The sequence below is a fragment of the Oenanthe melanoleuca genome, chromosome 12 (assembly GCF_029582105.1).
Source record: "Oenanthe melanoleuca isolate GR-GAL-2019-014 chromosome 12, OMel1.0, whole genome shotgun sequence".
Classification (NCBI taxonomy): domain Eukaryota; kingdom Metazoa; phylum Chordata; class Aves; order Passeriformes; family Muscicapidae; genus Oenanthe; species Oenanthe melanoleuca.
In genome coordinates, this window is record NC_079346.1 from 3,684,607 (window position 1) to 3,704,109 (window position 19,503).

The 19,503-nt window shown below is 40.6% G+C and overlaps 1 protein-coding gene across 2 annotated transcripts in view; it reads left to right on the forward strand.

Annotated features, from left to right (window-relative positions):
- FOXP1 (forkhead box P1) overlaps positions 1-19,503 on the forward strand; it is a 378,724-nt gene that overhangs the window by 152,291 nt on the left and 206,930 nt on the right. For both annotated transcript variants that reach the window (XM_056501914.1, XM_056501924.1), the window contains exon 3: positions 7,390-7,455. The gene's annotated coding sequence lies outside the window, so the exon portion shown is untranslated. The remainder of the gene's footprint in view (positions 1-7,389; positions 7,456-19,503) is intronic.

The following is a 19,503-nucleotide window of genomic DNA, read 5'->3' on the forward strand; positions in this document are numbered from 1 at the left end:
CAGAGCAGTGCTTAGATTAGAAATGAGCGTTTGGCGTGGAGTTGTTGGTGCTGTTGTTATTTACTATCACTATCAAAGGAGCAGAGCGTTTAGCGCTATGATTTGATTTGATTTTCCAGCTCCTATCCCCTTAAACAAGCTGTGTAGCTTGTCAGAGATCAGGACAGGTAGAATGCACAGCAGGCGTCTGATTTGAGCCAGTTACTCATTTGCTGAGTGTTTGTGTTTATGCAAAGGGGCCTCTTCCTGCATATTTAATCTAGAGTAAGGCAGTGGCTTTTGTTGTGTTTAGACCACATACCTTCAGTCCTTCCTTACACTGCAGCCAGTGTTGAAGCACAGAAAGGCTTGATAGTCAAAAGTGCTTTAGTGTTTTCAAACTCTCAACTTTCTGCAGTTGGTTGGGAATTACTCTACAGCTCTAAGCCTTTTTCTTCCTCATTAATGGGTAAGTTTGCACTCGGTAGAATAAGATACTTTTGTTTCTGTTCCATTTTATAAATGCACAAAATATCTGTTTGTTTTTAGTTGTCCAAACCTCCTTGAGCAAAACTGGTCCGCTGAGGGAGTTTGTTGCAGGGAATTAGATCAAGAATACAGGTGTTTCTGGAATATACTTCTGAATCAAGTATTAAATGCCATATTGCAATAGGCAGGTATTTGCGGGGCGGGGAAGTGGCGGGGGTGGGGGGGGATGAGTTCGGTGTTATTATTCTTTGTACTAACAAATCCTGTTTTGTAACTGTCCTGAAGATAATGCTTCCATTGTTAGTTAAAAGCTTTCAAACAGTGAGCAACGCAGAACTGCAAAAGAAGCAGAAAAAAAAAAAAAAAAAAAAAAAAAAGGAGGAGGAGGGGGGAAGGAAAAAAAAAGGCAGCCCTCTGGTCTTTATTGTTTCCTTTGCAAGGGTCCTCACTCGAATGTCTGCGCTGTAATAGGGAGGTTTTTCTTATGTGGAAATTGAATCGTCTCTTCATTGATATTAATAGCACACTAGAGATGTTAGCCATGATGCAGAGTACCAGAGCTGTGGAGTAGAAAACCTGATATTGCAGGGGGAAAAAAAATGACAGTGCTATTGCTCCTCAGTGTGGGAGACATCCCTCCCCGAGAGCGGAGTTTGCATAATGGCATCCTGCCTCAACTATTTACTTATAGGTATTTTAATCTCGGGCTCTTTCTTTTAGTACAGGCGTAATTACTGCCGCTTGCTCCTGCACTTATTAACTGCGCAGCTCGGTTTCTGATTCCGTCTGGACAAATTAGTTTTAAAAATGACTTTGGAGAGAATCCGTGCGGTGTGCCTGCACAATGTACACAGTGTATACGTAATGTGTGCTGGGCTGGGGGAGCGTCGGGGTCCGACGGGAGGGAATTGGCGTCAAAAATTAAAGGAAAGACGACAAAGGGCACGTCTTGGAGGCTGAGGGTTGAAGCACAGACAGCGCTTGGAGAAATGTGGAAAATGTGCGGCGAGGCCAGAAGTAGTAGTTTTGGTTCCCAATTAACTATTTCCTTCGTTTGAGTAACTCCTCTCAAACAGAAGAGTGTGCTGTTCCACCACATGTTGGAAAGTGTGAGAATCTGAATAAAATTTCATCAACCTTATTAAAATATGTAGGGACTTTGGTCTTCTTGGGTACGAATCAGCCTACAGACTCAGAGGCATTTATTAACAATAAGACTGCTGAGGTTTTTTAATAACAAAATTACAAATACCGTGTCTAATTGTAAGTGTATTACTTTTATGCACCAGCTAAAAAAAAAAAAAAAAACTTTTTATGAGGAAAAGTACCTCAGTCAAAGCACCTCGTGTGATTAGTGCTATTGTATTCTTAAATTTTGATTGATAGAGATAATAGTTTTCACTTAAAAATACAGACAGGTACTTTAACTTTCCATGACAATAGCTATTTGCATTTCTTTTATCTTTTTGTTTAACATTTGTGGGGGTTGGGACGGATTTGATTATTAACTCTTATTGCACACCGAGGTAAATGCTAAAACAAAGCTTTTGTTAAAGCTTCAAAAGGTAAAACAGCAAATATTGTTTTTAGGCTTCAATATTTAAAGGCTGTTAAAGGATACCTCGAAAATATTTTCACATGACCACAGCCAGGAGTGTCACTCGCCTGCCAGGTAAGGGACGGGACGGGGGTGGCGGGGCGGGGGGGGAAGTGTCCCCGAGCAGCGCCGGGGTCAGGGCACAGCGGGGCCGATCTGTCCCCGTCTGTGTGTGCGTGTGTGTGAGATCGGAAAGTGCCGTGGGGGCAGCTCCAGCCTTGCCCGAGCCCCCGCCGTGGGTCCCGGCCGGGCGAGCGGCGCTGCCGGACCGGCCCCGTGCGTTCCGCTGGGCTCGGGCATCCTCCGCCCGCCAGCACCCGGAGAGGTCAAGTTTCATTAGGAGAGTTGCAGAGCAGGCATAAAAATGGTTAAGGCTGGCACTGAGGCACGGGGAGTTATTTTAAGAAACGGGGAAGATGTGGCGATAGGAGGCAGGCGGCGGCGTTTGATGGCTGGCTCTGGCTCCCGGAGATGGTGGCCCGTGGCTCGGGGAGCTGCGATCTGTCCCCTGGAGATGGCTCTGGCTCGGGGATGGCCTCTCCTCACCTGGCAGGCTAGGTGGCTCCCGGCAGCGCCTTCCCTTCACCTGGGATGGACTCGGTGTCACACAGGGGAGGCACACAGCCCATCCATCAGTCAGAGATGCAGGACTGAGCGGCCGCGGTGCAGATCCCGTGTTGGAAGCGAGCTGTTCCCAACTTGCCTGCGAGCTGCACCCGCGTGTTCCCTGTAAGAGCTGTTAAAAAGCGGGGGAGGAACGGATCGTGATTAGTTTTGTAGATTTGGCTTACGCCGAGTTATTCTTTTCCAAGGTTACAGTGGACTTGAAAGGTAATATTATTTTGAAAGAGCGAATGTGCTGTGCGTAGCTTTGTCCTCGTGCTTCTATTTATTTTTATTTTATTTTATTTCTGTTTGGAATAAATAATAAGCACCAGCCCGAGATTCTGAACGGCCTGCTAATTACTGAAAAGGAAAATACAGTATGATTTGCTCCCTTCTTCCACTGAGAAGCAGCAAGGTAGTGAGCATTGATATCCCTATGTTTTGGCCTGTACCAAATCCACTTCCCCCTCTTCAAAGAGAGGTGGAAGAAGTGCACTTAGTCTCTCACAGTTTCACTGTTCACCTGCATTTCACTTTCTGAGGAGGTGGTAATGACTCCTGGTATAGAAAATCTCCTGTGCCAATACTCCTGAGATTTAATATATGCTGCACAATAAAAAGCAGCCACCTTGACAGTGGTCAGAAAAAATATTTCTCTGTCAAATTATTTGAAGTATTTAGTTTAATATATATATATATATTCAGGGTACAAGATAGCTCTTTAAAAATCAAATAGTTACAGCAAAAACAAGAGACAACTACTGACCATCCTCAAAACAGGTCTACACATGATTTGTGTTAGTGCAAATAACCCAGCTGAGTGTGCTGGGTGAGAAAAGTAACGTGTGCACGACTGGCCCATGAGTCTGCCTGGTGCCAGATGTTTTCTCCCCAGTCAGTGTATGTTCTGCATTTTCAGAACCAGCAAAATACCAAATAAAAAACATTTTTGTTTTTCTCTTACAAATATGCAGTTGATAAAATCACAGGCTGCGTCTTTTCCTGCACAGGACAAGAAAATAATGATTATGAGAACAGTAGGACATATTTCATACTTCAGCCTGCATGCAGTTGAATGTGACTCAGAGAGTTTTGAGGGGAAAGAACAGCTGTATTAGGTGGTTACGGTTCACTTTATTTAGAAGAAATTACTGCACAGAAGTGCTTATTTTGGTGATCAGGTTTTGGTATTTTAAAACTTCCAGGAAGCTTTTTAGTAAATATTTTAATCAGACACATTAAATACATTTCAGCTGGTCTTATATAAGAAAAATAAATCAAAATCTAATTTCAAACCCAGTTTTTTTCTTGTACTTTCAGGTGCATGTATCTGTTTTACCTTTTTTTTAATATATTTTTTTTTTAGTGTTTTTTCCTAGGTAGTGAAGGGGAGATTCCTTTGCTGCTTTAGTTTTCCTGTAATAAATTGTAGGCTTCTGAGGGCTGGGACACTGGCAAAAAATGTACATGTGTAATTCTGAGCAGAGGAGCAGCTCAACTGGTGTTCCACTTTCCTGTGTAAAATTACTCAGAGCCAGTTTGTGTGGGATCAAGGTCCTTGTTAATCTATTTTTGGCTATACCCAAGGCTGTTCTCATTTAGATATTAGTAAAAATGTTAGAGTTTTAAGTAGACTTTCATTCTGCAGTGGTCTCTGTTTCTGAGTATTCTCTGTATTAGTGGTTAAATTTGGCTTTGCAGTGATCCCTTGGAGTTAGGGCTCCATCCTGCAGCCTCCCTGGAATGACCTCGCTGCCCTGGAGAAGGAGATCACTAAATCAAATAAATGTTGTGGGATCAGAAGAGCTACAAGGTCCAGCCCAAGAGCAGGTGCAATGGCAAAGCTGCTGATCTTTGTCTGGTCCCTTGGAACAGGGTAATAGGTAGGACCTGATCCAGGACAAGAGTGGGGCATTCTGTGGGAGTAGGTTATGGCACTGGCTCAGGGCGTGATCATGTAAAGATTATTGTTGTCTTTCCAAAATTCTGCCCCAAATACTCTTTAAAAAGTATCTTTATATCCTAGGTTTTCAAACTCTGTTGCAATTACCTATCTCGCTGTTTGGTAAACTGAGGCTCGTGGTGAACAAACCTGACATATTCAGGAATATATGGTAAAATCTGTTCGGGGCACAGAGCTTTCTGTCATCTCTTCCTCATGTATGGAATCAGCTGAGTCTTGGAGGTGGCATTGAGAGTGCTTTGAGACCTTCCCTCTGCTCATCAGGCAGCAGGACAACTACTGCTTGCTTGCAAAGGGATTTTTGTTTGTGGTTTGATTTTCTATTTTAATCATCTTGGAGGGAAAATATGAGTGTAGCGAAATGTCTTGCTTGGGTAGGATGGGATTTTTTCTTTGTTTGCTCCACACACACACACAGTGTTGATGGTACTTTGTATTTATCTTAAAGACAGCATGATGGAAGGAATGTGTGTTGCCTACATCAATTTGCTCACCCGTATAAACAGTTTCAGGAGGAAAGTCTGTATTTGTGTTTCTACATTTTGAGATACTCAACTTTTAGACTATTAATGAGAAATTTTCACAGGTGGGAACAGCTGTTTCTGCTGCTCATTTTAACTTTAATGGTACATTATCTATATTTTTGAAAGCCAGGTAACATATAGCAGGAGTTTGATAACCAGAAATTAAAGCAGTCTGGATTTCAATCAGGGAGCAATTTGTGAGGAGAGCTGAGTCTTCCTCAGCCCCATGTAGACCCTGTTGGTCTCCCACCAGCTGATTATTGGGCCAGATTTCCTTGGAGTGTGTTTGGTCCATGCAAGACAAATGTGTTTAGAAAATGATACCTGTCTTTTTCAGCACTGCCCAAAGAGATACTGAATGCACATTTTATGCAAACATGTAATTTTCATCAGCTTCCTTTAAAAGTACATTTTAAGATGGTTCATTTGCTATCATGAAGACTCAGGGTAAAAATGAAGCCTGCTTGCCAAAATACTGCCAAAATAAGGATCTAACTGCCAAATACCCAGAAAATTTATAAAACAGATAAATATGAAAAGAGGTTTAAAGTGTCAAACCCAAGATAACCCCTGCAGCAAAGCAGGATAAAAGCCTTTATTGTTGCTAATCTAAGAGCACATCACATGTCGGAGGTCATGTATTTTACATAAAAGATGTATTGTTTTACATACTCTCAGGAAGGTGAGCCCTGACCTATTATGATGGAGTAGTGTTATGTCCTTTTCAGTGCAGAATTAGGAATGTCTTATATGGCACACAGGGCTTCCTATACAGAAACATGTACAAATTTTGGCCCCTGATGTTCTGGTACTGCATTACAAGAACTGTAAAGAGCTTCTCACTCAAAAGATAAAAAAATAAAAACAAAACAGAGTGCCACTGAGCAATAGATAAGACAAATATTCATTTCATATCAAGGTAACCTTTTTTCTCCCTGCTAAAAAGGATCAGGTTTTAGTGGTAAAGAAGTGATGCTTCATTCTCATTGTGAAGATTCTGATTTTTTCCCAGAGGTTAGTATTTTACTGCTTCAGTAAAGAGCTTCACCTAGTGATGTAAATAGCACAACTCACCATTTGGCAAGTTTCACAAACACCCCCAAAACTCCACATCACTGTGTGAATTTTATGAAATGGAGTTTCACGTAGCTCTGTCTTACACATCCACATGTCACTGACTTTCCGTTTCGTATGAAGTCATCTGTGTCACCAAATTATCACAGTTCTTTCTGTCTATATTGCACATTATTCTGTACCCCTGCAGCAGAAGATCAACATTTCAGTGAAATTATGTTATAATTTTACTCTGTTAAGGTATTTGGTCAATTGATGTGGAATTAATTCTAAATGCTGTTAGTGGTTTGAGTTAGTAACTTGATCTAAATTAATAAACAAATGTTTTTCTTTTCTCTTGTACCATATGTTGATCCCAATTACATGAACAGAAAGTGGCAGATTGTCATGTTTCTTAAAAGATTACATACTCTTTTGCATAAGAGAGAGTACACAAGATGCAGTAATATACAGGGTAAAAAAAACTGACACGTGCTGTTTTCTCCCTCCTACTTTTTATAAAGATACACTTTAATTATTCCTCCTTTTAATACCCACTGCTCTCACCACCTTGGCGTACTTGGCGTGCTCTTGGTAATGCTTAATGAGAAGATATCCCAAGACAGTAAACAACTTTCTGAATTAGGAAGATGCAGCTAGTTCTAAAATCTCATCTAGGACTGTGTCTCTATGGAAAAGGATGAGAAAAAAGAAAGGACCCAGAAGATAAAATAACAGCGGTTACAAATGGTCTTAAAATGCTTTAAGTAACGAGAACCCATACAGACAATAGTCAGATTTCTGAAACAAAGAACTGAACTCATTTATTATTCAAGCTGAAAATAGATTGATAGACATCAAGATTAAGAAAGTTTATGTTAGAGAACAAAGATGTCTCATCTCCATGGGGTTTTTTGCTTCTCTTTTTCTCCTCCCAAAGACCAAGTTGTTTGTGCTGAACTGAAGAACCTCACACTAGCTGGTACTGATAAGCAGCAGTCCTGTGACTTGATTGTTTTTATTAACTCTCTCTGAAAGTCATTCACCATCAAACACGATTAGATTCATGTGTTGCTTTATTTATGTTTGTACTTGCAAATGTGGTGCCAATGAAAATGCTTTGGGTGTTGCTGCTGACACTGACCCAGAGTCACGTGTGTTACCTCCTTTCTCTGCAGGGTAAGAAGAGTGACCTTTTTGGGTGGCTGTTACTGAAGATTGCTTTACAGGAGCAACTGAAGAAGGTAAATACAAATATACTGTTTTTCACACGATTTTTGAAGTATGTCTGAACAAAGGATCTGATCCTGCAAATCCCAGGATTGTACCTTAATTGCACAAGTAAAAGCTTTTCTGGCAACATAGGTGAAGTTTGCAGCATTGGGCTCAGAGCTTTTGGAGTAAATACTGTGCCTTAAAAACCCCATAATTTTCCTAGGAAGCCACTGGTTTTAGGTGTACAGTTGCATTTGAGGAGCAAGGCCAAAAAGATGTGCTTTTTGTCTTTCAGCCATGTTCTGAGAAGGCTGTTTGGTAACTGGGCAGAGCCTGTGTGGGAATGGGAAGATCCTGCTCTGGCTGGTCTTTGTGGCAGCTCCATGGTCCATGGGTGCTGGGCTGGGAGATGCAGCAGCACAGCCCATGGCAAGGTCCCCTAACTGAGGCAAATCCCTGGGGAGTGGTCAAGTCAGCTTCAGTGCTGCTTCATTCCAGACTGAGACACTCCTGGATTTCCAGCAGCACGTCGAGCAGAGCAGGAGAGCAAAATTTAGCTGTTAATTTGACTGCTTATTATCACTGCAAAAGTTAAAACACATGCTTTCTAGTCTTTTGGAGCACAGCAAAAAGGAAAGAAATATCACTCTCTGCAAAATGATTTTTATTTAAAGCAGTGTGAAAGTCCTTTGCTTCTAAATTAACTCCTTGCCTCTCTTCTGGTCCAAAGTTTCAAGTTGGGAAGGAATATTAACATCACAAAAGTGGTGATTCACAAAATTAACTTGCAGAAGAGAAGAGTAACGCAGATCAGCGTTTGGTACTGAAGGGTGTCATCTGACTGAGGTTCATATGGCTGCTTTATAATCACCTTCTTTCAGAAATTAATAGTCGGTTAAGCACCATAGCAACAAGCAACACTGATGTAAGCGCTGAGCAGTGGCTGCTGTTCGCTGTGATGTCAGTGCTCGTTAGTGCTGTTCTCTTGACCTTGTTTGAATATAAAATGGTGATTTCATTTTAAACTTAGAATTTTACAGAATGACTAAATGCATTGGAGTGAATTAGAGCTATTTTTATTTTTAATTTTATTAAAATGTACTTGAAGGGGGAAAAAATGTCCCTGTTCTCTTCTGTTTTAAATTAAAATAGATCTGAGGACGATCTGGGATTTTTTTTTTCAGTTCTTTGTTGCCAAAAATATCTATTTGGTTAGGACGAAATTCATGAAGTTCAAGTGAATATTGCAGTCCTTGGCCAGGCCAGTGGTGTATGTCAGCTATATGATACATCTCTGTCTTCAAGATTTGAATCTTACTGGTTTGTTTTTTTATGGTGGAGCCCATGAAGTATTAGATCTATTTCAGCTACTGGAGAAGAAGCAGATCCTGCAGTTTAAGGAGATAGTGTTTCCTTGCTCTGCAGTGTTGTTCCTTCTTTGAGTTTTTGTGAAGAAGGGAAGAATTTGAAGTCCCAGGTGCATCAGAGGGCCTCGTAATTAATGGATCTCTTGTTCCTGGTTCATGTCCTTTGTGACCCAGGAAAATTTGGAATTTTGGTGATATTAAATGCAGGACACTACCTTTAGACTCCCTGAAGCTTGTAGGCTGTGTCTCCAAAAGCAGATCTATTTTGTACTACTACCATCAGTGCACCACTCAGACACACATCCCCTCTGTCACTCATCCTTCAGCAGAAAGCAGTTTGGGTGATTCACTGGAAAAGACCATTAGATTTTTCAGTCTGATTTCCTGTGTATCATAGGTTATTGATTCTCACCCCTGAGCAGAGCTGGTGAGCAGAGTTCAGCCAAACTCTGTTTCCTAGAAGCTGATCCAGGCTCAGGGGAAAGACAATGAGGTCTGGAGAAGCATGAGGCAGCCGTTGTGTGTGCTACAGGTGGATTTGTGTTCAAGGATATGTTATCAAACTGCTCAACAAAATTTAAAACTTAATGGAAAACGAGCTGTTCAATGTGTCCTTTAATGTCAGGGTTGTTTCTCAAAGAAGGTTTGGCTTTGTCCTGCTTCTGCTGCAGTGAGGGGTGCAGTTTTCAACAAAAACCTATTTATTGCAGGATCAGTCTGTAGCTTTGCAACATATTTCATAAAATAAAGCCATAATCAATGATATGTGGTCCAAGAAACTGGATGTCAAATTTAAACTGGGCGAGAATTGAAACCGCTGAGATAATAAACCATGAGAATAGGAGATAGTAATGGAAATAGTGATAGAGTCCTAATTAGAGCAGTGCCACTGAAACAGGGAAGGTTAAGGGTTTGGTTGATTGAGTTTGAGCTCAATTGCTTGATAGCTTAATTTCAGGTGAAATCCCATCTCCTGAGTTAGCGGTTAAGCCGCTCGGAGCAGTTGCAGAGCAGGACTCGACTCCTTGAGGAGCAGCCGCGTGGCCCCGGGCGTCCCAGCCCTGCGCCGAGCCTGGCCTCGGGCACGCGGGGCGGGAGGCAGCTCAGGGCGGGCAAAATAGATTTTTATTCTGTCTGTTTGTTTGCTTGCTTTTTTTTTTTTCTCTTTTTCCTTTTTTTTTTTTGCTTTTCTGTGACCTCCAAGGAGCTCTGAACAGAAGCACAAATAGCAGAAGAGATACAGCAAGGGTCTTTGATGGTTAAACCTTCAGAATTAAGATATTTACCTTCTCCTTTATTTAGCACAGTTAGGCATAATGCCTAATTATATGCCAGTTTTTCCTCAAAGTAAGAATTCAAAATGTTTGATTTGGGGAGAAGGGAGAGGAAATGTATTTTTACAGGATTATGGACAATAGTGTTAGTTTTCCAGAAGAAGTCATTTGTTTATATGTAGTAAAAGCATTTCCAATAATCAAACAGCATTCAGTGAGCATAGTAAATGAGGGATAACTTGCATGCTGAAAATTTGAAAAGTACAAAACATGCAACTAAAATTGTACATTATTGATAACAAAAGGCATGTGTCGACTTTTAAGATAGCAAAGATAGAATCCTTTAGATAACCTTTAACAGCAAAAAAAAAAAAAAAAAAAAATCAACACAAAGGATTTAGCAAAGTTGCACTTAGTTTAAAATTTCAAATCTTAATGCTTGTCAGAGTTAAATGCTGATTAAATATTGATAATAAACCAGAAGCTGCCTGCTGAAACTCAGAGCTGAATGAAATGATCAACAGATACATCTGTGGGTTTGAGCTTTAACTTTCTTATATAGGTGTATTCTCTCCTCCCTTCCTGTCAAGCCAGGAGAAAGGTCAGAAGGACTTTTTCTCCTAAGCTCCATACAAACAATGGATTGTGTAGTTGGTCTATGTGAAAAAAAAGCAGACAAAACAATTACTCTTTTCCAACTTTGTTTCATCAGGAAGAGAAATGGTTCTCAAACCAGGTTGTCAAGTCACTGTGCCATGTCTTTGCTGGCCATTGCAGGCAAAAGTCAAACCTCTGAAACAAACACTTTCAGAGACATTTCTGCTTATGAAAGGCTCAGCAGCATGTGCAGTTTCTTCCCAGCTCTCTTCCTTGCTGGTGGCTTTCAGATGTGCTAGTGATGTCCTCAGTCCATTTTTTTCATACTGGCTTGGGTGGCAGGAGTGTTTGCACATCAAGCAGTGGGAAGCTGGTAGGATGATGTGAATTTGGCACCCTGACCCTTCCTGTTCTTGACCTAAAGGTCTTAAAGCATATTAAGGAGCAGAAACGGCTCCTGTTCCTAGAACGTGTGGTGTGCAGCTATTTCTGAATATGGTCTGAGGCGCAGTCACAAGGAAGGCTGTAACAGAGCAGACAACCTGATTGTTGGACATTTTCTCCAATGTTTTCTCTCCAGTGAGTGGGCCCAAATTACACAGAGCTGTACTGTGAAGCAATTTGCATGAGCAGTTGTATCACCCTCAGCAGGAAACAGGGACTGGGGACACTGACCCCACTGATCCCTGCTGCTCCCTTGCTGTAACTGGAGTGATCTGTCAGGCCTCCTCCAGGACTGGATTTATTTACTTTTGGATTATTGGGAGAAGTTGTAATATCTTAATTGTTAAGAACTTTGTCTTACTGAAAGGTTCTAGGGTCACACCTTTTCCTAAGGTTCAAGGGTACAGTGGGGTGCAAAGTGTTTCCGTATTCATTAGATAAAAATTACATTACTTGTTTGTTTTGGGGTAAACCCTAAAAAGTCTGTGTGTGGGTCATTTGAAACACAAAATGTTTGAAGGCTTTACCTATTTAAATGAAAAGTTCAGTCCAGACATGTGTGAAGCTGTGACTTTTCTGAAGCAATTGGGTCAAGAAGATGTAGAAAATAGATTAAGACATTTTGGGATAATTTAAGAAGTATCTGAGCAAATCTCATTAACATGGCCCACTAGCTTGCTGTATTGAAGACTTCAAAGATCTGTCAGAGGAGTTCTCTCTGTGCTATTGTCTGCCAGCATTAGCAATCTCGAGAGAACATGTTTCTTTTGTTTTCTTTTGGCCCATTTAGCTTTTCTTCTTTTTCTTCTTCTTAATATTCCTAAATATCTTATAAATCTTCAAGTGGGTTGATAGAAAAATATGTTTCTCTGCTTTAAGATAGTAGCAGGTTTTGATCCTCTTATCTGATGCTTTTGGACCAAATCTTTCTGGTCTTCATGAAGACAGCTGAAGTGAGCAAGATTTGGCCAGTATTTTGCATAATCCCAGTGTTTCTCCTGTTAGTACCATCACCCATTCTGAATCTCTGAAGAACATGGAGCACAAAGCTTAGAGGTTCAGATTAGCCTCATCTGCACCCACAGATCAAGCAGGTGCAGGTATTGAAACAACTGCACATATTGAAAATGGCCCAACATGGTGACTGCAAATTAAACAGCCAAAAAGGATGCACTGGTGTTTGCCAGTACAGGTGCATCAAGGAAAGAACTCATGGTATACCATGTGATGCAGACTCTGCAATTTCTGGCCTGGTTCTTCAAAACCAAACTGGATAATATGTCAGGATGTGCTGCATTTTATCATAGCTTGGCTGAGGAAAGAATTGGGAATAGCAAAGGCGGGAACAGCATTGGTCTGTTTTTCCAGAACCAGGACATAACCTCCAATTCAGATAGCCTGAACTCATGCTCGGTCTCAATGTGATGGAAATAACCAGTTTCAAGGTTTTCTTCTGGAGCAGGCGGTGAACTCTGAATTTAGAGCTGTGCTAGTAGGGCCAGTGGATACAGTGATGTTTTTCACTTGCTTGATGGGCTTCCAAACACACCAGTGCTGTCTGCTGGGGTCTCACAGTGCACATTCTCAAGTTGTAAAATCTAGAAATGTGAGAAAATGACTCCAGAAATAGATTCTTATTGCATATTTTATTTGGTCATCTGTAAGGTCACTGCCTGTTGCCTGCTCCCACAACAGAAGTATATCTTCCATGATATTTAAGTTATTGTTGTACAGTGATGGCAGCTGTGTTTTACAAATGTTACAAGACCAGTGATGTCAGTGGGCATTATGGGGGCCACCCTTTTTTATCTAGTAGCTCATCCCAGAGCCAGGTCATAAAGAAAAAAAAAAAAGTTATTTTTTGGTGTTGATTACCTGTCTGTATTTCTCATTGCAACATATGAAAGCATTTTTCACTCACACAATGGCAGGAACTTCAGACACCACCTCTGAGATGTTCAAGTGTTTCTCCCAGTGAAACCTGAATTTTAATTTGTAGCTCTCCCACCTCTGCTGGCCCTATACTTTTCAGTGTGCTTTATGTAATATTGCTTAATTGCTCAAATGGGTCATTTCTGACTCTGAGCTCACTGTTTATTTTTTTAGTAGGGAAGCACAAACATTTGGACATTTGTAACTAAGACTCTGACGTAATTTCCATTGCGAACCATTAATATCCAAGTTTATAATATGGCTTTTCAAAATAGATTTTTGTTGAAATATGATAATCTGTTGTTTTTATTTTTTTTTAAGGGTAAAATTGTTATCTCCTCCTTTAAAAAAAGAACAGGATAAATTTGCATCTTTTAAGTAATAGGTTTACTTCCTTCTCCCATCATGCCCTTTTTGTTAGTTTTGATAGCCCCTGTATTTATCCTTATTAGTTGTAATACAAGTGTTTAATCTAATCCTCTGACTTATTAAGGGTTAGTAGATCCCAGCATTGGAAGGAAATGTCTGTGGAAGGGCACAGCATTTCCTGCTCCTGGGGCACTTCCACCAATGGAGCAGGGCCACAGAGTTGTGACATTAGTAATTGTCTGTAAAGATCTTAGAAATAGAAAGTGCTGCATTTAAAAGCCAGCTACAGCATAAATCAGTAATATGGGCAATGAGAGCATTTCCTTTTTGGGGGGTTGGGGGACTTTTTAACTCCTTTTTTGTGGTTTGTGTTTGTTTTATTGCTGTTACTCTTCTCCATTTAAATTTTATTCCAGTAGCTGGAAAAGGGGATTTCATTGGGAAAATTTTGCTTCTAAAGATTTAGTGAATGCAAATTGAACATTATTAAAAATGTTGTTATTGAAAAGGAACAGAAAAATTAGCTCTGAAAAAGTGCAAATTCGTTTGCATTTTTGTTCCTCTTTAAGATCCAATATCCAGGTTTTATTGTTTGTTTCCTTTTTTTTTTTTTTTTTGTCCTTAAGGAGGGAAAAACGATTGCTTTTGGTTCTACTTGCTTAGAGAGTCCAAAGCTTTGAGCTCAGTTTTGGAGAACATTAAAATAAGCCCACAGGAGGTCTTGTAAAAGTTGTAAGAAATTGTAAGCATGTCTGCTGAGTCAATTATATGAGACAAATTGCCAGGGTAAGGCTGCAAGGTTCCAAACTTGCTATTTACTCTCTGCTATCTTTAAACCAATTCATTTCTGCCTTTGATTTCACAGCAGATAAATACATGTTTTGGGATGGGGGGAAGGGTACTAATTAAACAAAATATTAGTTAAAATTGAAATAATTACCTGGAATTTTATTCATGTAATTAAAAGGAGAGTTTGGCCTGTTCTTCTTTGGAATGGTGAATATCTGAGAGAATATAGCTTAAAAATGCAGACTGGCTTGTTTAAGTTTCTCCTCAATGAGCCTCAAGTGCACAAGGCAATTTTTTAAAAGACAATTTGAATTTTACTAATAAAGTTATTAGATTTTTTAAAATTACACATCTTGAATCTCTGAGAATTCACGATTCTTTCCAGTTTCTTAACCCTGCGATAAGTTTCACAAAATTGCGAGAAGTGCAAATCCAACATGTGCATGGTTTAAATCCCATGTGTATAGTGTGTGGATGCTAAATCTCCCCAAAATTTGTGTCCTGTGCTCCTGGTCTGCTGGAGCAGTGCTGCTCCATGAGCTGCCATGGTTAACTCACCTTGAAATAGATCCAGATCAGCTGCTGGATTTTCTAGATACTTGATAGGGTGAAGAAGTCCAGTAAAGTCCTTTTCCTCCTTTCCCAGGGTGGAAAGCTCAAAGAGGAGCTGGGTAAATAGTTTTTGTTTATTGTTTGGCTGTGTTTGAAGCTGATGCTGAAGTCTTGCAGTGATTCCCAAGTGGGCAGGGCTGTGCTGTAATGCTCTGCTACATCCCAGTGTCATTTGTATCTCCATCACTTGAAGAACCTGTCTTTGAAATTGCTCTGCCAGAAGCTGCCAGCTGCTCTCTTAGCAAGAGAGAAGGGCTGTACCAGCTGTGTGATGCGGTACCAGGTACCTGCAGAGAGTGGGTCCTGAAGGATCTCCAGGTGCCTGGGGCTGTAGCTGTCCCATGTCCCTGCTCCTCTGCTGCTGCCATGCCTAGGGCAGCACATGGCTGCCCAGCTGTGAAGTCCCCCAGGAAAGGTGGGACCATAGCCACTAGCAGAGAGGACTGGTCCCCAAAAGAAGGAGCATGGAGTTAAGGGTGTTCGGTGTGAAGCACAGCAGTGGGTGGGCTGCTGGTGCTGTGGGAGAAGATTGTGTGGGAACCTGTGGTGTATAGGAGAAAACATCAGTGGGACAGCAAGTTCTTTACCCTAGAGCAGGGAAGGGAAAAGGTCCCAACAAACTTGGTGGACATTTGAGAAGACCACTTTAAAACCAGCTGTAAAGAGACTTGTCCTCTGACATTGACATTTTGTCTGGTCACCGCCCATGAAGAGTGATCTGTGGCATCATCTGGGCAAGACCTTGGAGTATCTCTGCAGGAGAACTAGAGTTTATCATAGTTTTATATTGGGTTTCCCTCAGCGTGTAACTGGATGCATTAACAGTGACATGATCCCGGTGTGACCTGGACTTTAATGGGTTTGAACTTGGAACTGTTCAAACATTAAGAAAAAGCCCTTGCTCCCTGCATGTATTCAGCAGCTGCTTTTTATATGCAGAACCCAGAGCTGCAAAGGTTCACCGGTGGTGCATTTTCAACTCACAGATGAAAAGGACTAAATAACTGCCAAAAAAACTGGGCTATTTCTCTCCTGATGCAGATGTGTGACTGCCAGGACATGCATACATCAAAAGGACAGCGTGCCTCTGAGCAGTTAAAAACCTACTGCTTTGTTTTGTTTTGCTTGAGGCAAACAAAATGTCAAGCCCCTCAGTCTTGGGAGAGGGCTTTTGCTGTTAATGTGTCCCTTGCACAGAGCTTGAGCCCACAAGACAGGATTTGGGGTTCGTTTCCTACCCCTGCAGCTGACTCACTCCATGGCATGGGGACTGTTTGTTCTGGACAAAGTTTTCTTGGGATTTTTTTTCTGACTTTGCACGCTGCCAGCTGTGCGTGATGTACCATCCAGAATATGCTCTTTATCCTATGTCAGACCTTAACTGTGGCAACAAGGTGGTGATTTGATTTTCCTGTCTGCAACGAGAGCCAGATTTGCCCCTTGCCCTCCAGAGGGACATTGCAGGTTAGGTTATCTGGCTGCTGTGTGCTCAGGCAGCTCAGAAAGGTACAAATTGTTCCTTTTTAAAAAGAAAACAACAAACCCAAAGCAAAAAACTCCCCTAAAACTCAACAACAAACCAAACAAACCTTGCAAGGCTTATTTTTTTCAGTTTTGGAAAGGTGTCCCATTCCTCTCCTGCTCAGCCCCACACCTAAAGTGGTTTCTTTACCAAGTTTCCGCTTGAAAGGAATTCCATTTACAAAGTTATCGCTACCTGCAAACAGATGGGCATAAGGGAAGGCCTCATCCCAGCTTGGGCTCGTGTTTCACATGGAGCTCTGCAGTAATGATGGAGAAGTTAGTCACCTGCCAGCAGAGTCATTCCCATGGAATGATGATAGAGTGACCCGGAGTAAAGATGTCTCTTTGGAGAGCTGTTGACAGATTTACTGACCACCAGGTCAGACTACATTGCCCTTTTTGGTATTATGAATTACTATGCATCGAGTTTACTTATTAAATTGTTAACAAGTTGTGTTGTACCGTGTCCCTGTGGTGTCACCAAAGTCACCCTGCCTCACCCCTTCTCCCTCCTCCTCAGCTCTGTTCCAGGAAATCCATCTCCTGCTCTTCCACAGTCACAACAACATTGTGTTTCCTACATAATACTTCTCTTTAACTAGGGATGTAAATCCCTGGTTCAGTTTTTTCCTTAAAACATTAATAAGCTTTTTAGGTTTTTTGGGAAAAAAAAATTGCCATTGATGATGACATGGTATAAAAATGTAGCAGCTGAAGCATATGTTCTGTTGGTTTGCCTTGTCTTACAGGAACATCATTTTTGCACATCACTATTAACAATGCAAACACCCTGAAATGCTAATAGCACTAGTAAGCTTTTAATTCCATGGAATTTATTGCTTGCTGTATTTCCATGAATTTATAACGCTTTGATTCTTAAGAGCCCCATTTAATCAGTTTTGCCTGGCACAGAACATAATAAACAACTTGCTGGTGCTAAAGTGCCACATGGGGGAGGCTGCTAACAAGAAAGTTAAATGCTTCTGCCACTAGCAGTTTCTTCGCTGTATTTTTCATGAGCTGTTACTACCAGTAATGTACTTTGCTGGCTTTAGAGCAGTGGTTAAACACAGTGACAAACCAAACAGTGCTCCAGCGCTGTAAACACCCAAAGCAATGCCATTTTTGTTCAGAGCTACAGTTTAAACCAGACTTGAGACTCAGTGGCATTTTATGGTGAGCAGGGATTTTTTTTTTTCTCCAAAGGTTTCGCATTTCTTGGACATTTAGGAATAACTAGTGAGTAGTATTGATCAAGAAAAACAGTGTGGGGAGAGAGGGAGAGAAAAAAGAATTGAAATACCTTAAAAATAATTCTTGTTTGTTTATGCTGTTTGACCATCGAAGTGCAAAAATACTGTCTTACTATAAAAATACCAGATTATCAAGTGCTTTAAAGCAGAAAATGTCATTTGAGTCTCAAAACTGCACCGACTTTGTATAATTACCCTTTTAATTATCCCCAGTGGCCCATGAAATTTGTAAAATAGAGCATTGAGAGTTTGATTTACTTACATGTTGCACTTTAGTGTTATGCTCTTAATGAATATTGTTTAGTACTAATGTCAAGCAGAGATTGCTGAGTGCTATAGAGAGGTGCATGCTGCAGAGCTGGGTATTCAGTAGGGAATTGTGGAAGCTCCACCTTAAATGAAAAGTATCTATGTATCTAAAGCAATATGCTATCATTTTTATTACCTGAATGGAAACTATATTGATTTTATCCTCTGCATGCAAAGTAGTTTACTATATTTTCTTTATTTAACCATGCCAGAGAAGGAACCATTTTTAGGGCCATTATTTGCTTTTGTGTCAGCATCTTCCTTGTTATGGAGAATAGTTACATCCTTCCTCTAAAGGACCAGAACTTGGAAGCAAGCTCTTTAATTTGCCCTTAGGACCTAACTGGTTTAGCCTCTGGTAATGGAAATAACAGTAATCAATATTTGATGTGGGGTTTCTGTGGGGTATCCAAATATCATTTATTGCCAAGAAATTGCTGGAATAAGCTTGTGGGAAATGTAATCCACAGTGTGGTCTGAAAACCCAGCTAAATTAAACAGGCATCTTCAAAGGTGAATGGAAAAATCAGTGAACAGTAAGAGTAAAAAGAAAGAAAGCAGATTCTGAAGGGTTAGATAATAAGATGTAATAGCTAGTGACCTCTAAATTATTGGTACAAATCTGAGTGAGGTGGAGACTCAGTGGAAGGTATTTGCATTTGAAAATGGTCATAAAATGCTTTGAAGTGATGGTCTGATCCTCAGGATCTGTCTGCTGACAAGTTGGGGCGATTGGACACCGTGGGTGAGAGGCTCTTGGAAGGATCGGCTGCCTTCCTCTGGCCTCACTTTCTTCTTCCCCCTTTGGAATTTAGCAAGTTTTAAGAGCACTGTCAAGTGCTGCTATGGGAGACTGGACCATTGGCATCTCTAAGAAAGTACATGACCAGATACCTCCAGAGAAAATGGAAAGTCTGAGGTTTTACTTTTCCTTCACACTTTTTTGTTTTTGTGTTTTCTTGCATTTACATCTGTGACAGTGTTGGTACTCATCTATCCCTGAGCTGGTTTCATTATTCTGCTGAACTCACGAGATTGCAGCGTGGCTTCACATTTCACAGATCAGTTTTTACTGAGTAAAAACTCAGCTCTTTTTTTTTTTTTTTCCAATTTGTGAATATTCCTGTACATTTGTCGTTTATGTTGTTGATACATAAATACTGGAGTTTGAGGAGAGAAACAACAGAAAACCAATGATTTTGTGACTTTCACATAGTCAGAGAATATTTGAGCTTAAATACAGCCTTTAACTGAACGACAAGTCTGTTTACATCCCAAGGATCAATATTTTAGAATATAATTTTTTTTTAAAGTAAAAGAATTAAGTGTTTGGTATATAGCTTAAATTTGGGAAGGCAGATTCATATTAATTTTTTACACATGCAAATTCCAGGGAACTGATTTCTGGAACTCTGAAATTTGAATTTATTTATATTTGAAAATATCTTGTTTAAAAGAAGCTGAAGGGAACAACCTATGAAGAGGCTAATTAAGCATTTCTGTACAGTGCTGAGCACAATGGGGCTCCTTTTTCGTTCTGAGGCCCCACAATAATAAACAAAATAACTGCTAATAATTGGGAGCCTTGGATTGAAGCTGTGCTGGCT